Consider the following 2,500-nt stretch of genomic DNA (forward strand, 5'->3'; position numbering starts at 1 on the left):
CAACCTGGCTATGCCCGATCTCGTCTGATCTCGGAAGCTAAGCAGGTTTGGGCCTGGTTAGTACTTGGATGGGAGACCGCCTGGGAATACCAGGTGCTGTAAGCTTTTTGGACATTTTTCACTTAGTATATAATAATTTTGCCAAAAAATAGAGTCAATGCCCGATCTCTGAATATTAACAGGTTTGGGCCTGGTTAGTACATGGATGGGAGACTGCCTGGGAATACCAGGTGCTGTAAGCTTTTTGGACATTTTTCACTTAGTATATAATAATTTTGCCAAAAAATAGAGTCAATGCCCGATCTCTGAATCTTAGCAGGTTTAGGTCTGGTTAGCACTTTGATGAGAGACTGCCTGGGAATACCAGGTGCTTTAATCTCTTTGGAAAATTTCACGAATTATATAATAATCTTTCATTTAAAAAAAAAAAAAAAAAAAGAGAGTCAATGCCCGATCTCTGAATCTTAGCAGGTTTAGGTATGGTTAGCACTTTGATGAGAGACTGCCTAGGAATACCAGGTGCTTTAAGCTTTTGGGTTTTCTTTCCTACTTATATAATGTACTGGCGATTAGATTGGCTGGTCTTTAAATAGCCCTCTCTTTGCAGCAGTCTTTGCTTACGGCCATACCAACCTGGCTATGCCCGATCTCGTCTGATCTCGGAAGCTAAGCAGGTTTGGGCCTGGTTAGTACTTGGATGGGAGACCGCCTGGGAATACCAGGTGCTGTAAGCTTTTTGGACATTTTTCACTTAGTATATAATAATTTTGCCAAAAAATAGAGTCAATGCCCGATCTCTGAATATTAGCAGGTTTGGGCCTGGTTAGTACATGGATGGGAGACTGCCTGGGAATACCAGGTGCTTTAATCTGTTTGAAAAATTTCACGAATTATATAATAATCTTTCATTAAAAAAAAAAAAAAAAAAAAATAGAGTCAATGCCCGATCTCTGAATATTAGCAGGTTTGGGCCTGGTTAGTACATGGATGGGAGACTGCCTGGGAATACCAGGTGCTGTAAGCTTTTTGGACATTTTTCACTTAGTATATAATAATTTTGCCAAAAAATAGAGTCAATGCCCGATCTCTGAATATTAACAAGTTTGGGCCTGGTTAGTACATGGATGGGAGACTGCCTGGGAATACCAGGTGCTGTAAGCTTTTTGGACATTTTTCACTTAGTATATAATAATTTTGCCAAAAAATAGAGTCAATGCCCGATCTCTGAATCTTAGCAGGTTTAGGTATGGTTAGCACTTTGATGAGAGACTGCCTAGGAATACCAGGTGCTTTAAGCTTTTGGGTTTTCTTTCTTACTTATATAATGTACTGGCGATTAGATTGGCTGGTCTTTAAATAGCCCTCTCTTTGCTGCTGTCTTCGCTTACGGCCATACCAACCTGGCTATGCCCGATCTCGTCTGATCTCGGAAGCTAAGCAGGTTTGGGCCTGGTTAGTACTTGGATGGGAGACCGCCTGGGAATACCAGGTGCTGTAAGCTTTTTGGACATTTTTCACTTAGTATATAATAATTTTGCCAAAAAATAGAGTCAATGCCCGATCTCTGAATCTTAGCAGGTTTAGGTCTGGTTAGCACTTTGATGAGAGACTGCCTGGGAATACCAGGTGCTTTAATCTCTTTGGAAAATTTCATGAATTATATAATAATCTTTCATTTAAAAAAAAAAAAAAAAAAAAAAAAAGAGTCAATGCCCGATCTCTGAATCTTAGCAGGTTTAGGTATGGTTAGCACTTTGATGAGAGACTGCCTAGGAATACCAGGTGCTTTAAGCTTTTGGGTTTTCTTTCCTACTTATATAATGTACTGGCGATTAGATTGGCTGGTCTTTAAATAGCCCTCTCTTTGCAGCAGTCTTTGCTTACGGCCATACCAACCTGGCTATGCCCGATCTCGTCTGATCTCGGAAGCTAAGCAGGTTTGGGCCTGGTTAGTACTTGGATGGGAGACCGCCTGGGAATACCAGGTGCTGTAAGCTTTTTGGACATTTTTCACTTAGTATATAATAATTTTGCCAAAAAATAGAGTCAATGCCCGATCTCTGAATATTAGCAGGTTTGGGCCTGGTTAGTACATGGATGGGAGACTGCCTGGGAATACCAGGTGCTTTAATCTGTTTGAAAAATTTCACGAATTATATAATAATCTTTCATTAAAAAAAAAAAAAAAAAAAAAATAGAGTCAATGCCCGATCTCTGAATATTAACAGGTTTGGGCCTGGTTAGTACATGGATGGGAGACTGCCTGGGAATACCAGGTGCTGTAAGCTTTTTGGACATTTTTCACTTAGTATATAATAATTTTGCCAAAAAATAGAGTCAATGCCCGATCTCTGAATCTTAGCAGGTTTAGGTATGGTTAGCACTTTGATGAGAGACTGCCTAGGAATACCAGGTGCTTTAAGCTTTTGGGTTTTCTTTCCTACTTATATAATGTACTGGCGATTAGATTGGCTGGTCTTTAAATAGCCCTCTCTTTGCT

The 2,500-nt window shown here is 39.9% G+C and overlaps 4 non-coding genes across 4 annotated transcripts in view; all 4 read left to right on the top strand.

The window, feature by feature from the left end:
• The window catches only part of LOC127996391 (5S ribosomal RNA), a 119-nt gene extending 14 nt beyond the window's left edge, over nt 1-105 (top strand). Inside the window, exon 1 of the ribosomal RNA XR_008169298.1 lies at nt 1-105. This exon is cut by the window's left edge and continues 14 nt beyond it. This is a non-coding gene — a ribosomal RNA (5S ribosomal RNA).
• A 510-nt stretch (nt 106-615) lies between these two features.
• LOC128000545 (5S ribosomal RNA) lies at nt 616-734 on the top strand. The gene has a single exon (XR_008173326.1). It is a non-coding gene; the product is annotated as a 5S ribosomal RNA (ribosomal RNA).
• A 648-nt stretch (nt 735-1,382) lies between these two features.
• On the top strand, nt 1,383-1,501 carry LOC128000556 (5S ribosomal RNA). Its single transcript, XR_008173337.1, has one exon. It is a non-coding gene; the product is annotated as a 5S ribosomal RNA (ribosomal RNA).
• Nucleotides 1,502-1,878: 377 nt separating this feature from the next.
• Nucleotides 1,879-1,997, top strand: LOC128000567 (5S ribosomal RNA). Its single transcript, XR_008173348.1, has one exon. It is a non-coding gene; the product is annotated as a 5S ribosomal RNA (ribosomal RNA).
• The last annotated feature ends 503 nt before the right edge of the window (nt 1,998-2,500 follow it).

This window comes from Carassius gibelio, chromosome B22 (genome assembly GCF_023724105.1).
Source record: "Carassius gibelio isolate Cgi1373 ecotype wild population from Czech Republic chromosome B22, carGib1.2-hapl.c, whole genome shotgun sequence".
In the NCBI taxonomy this organism is placed as follows: domain Eukaryota; kingdom Metazoa; phylum Chordata; class Actinopteri; order Cypriniformes; family Cyprinidae; genus Carassius; species Carassius gibelio.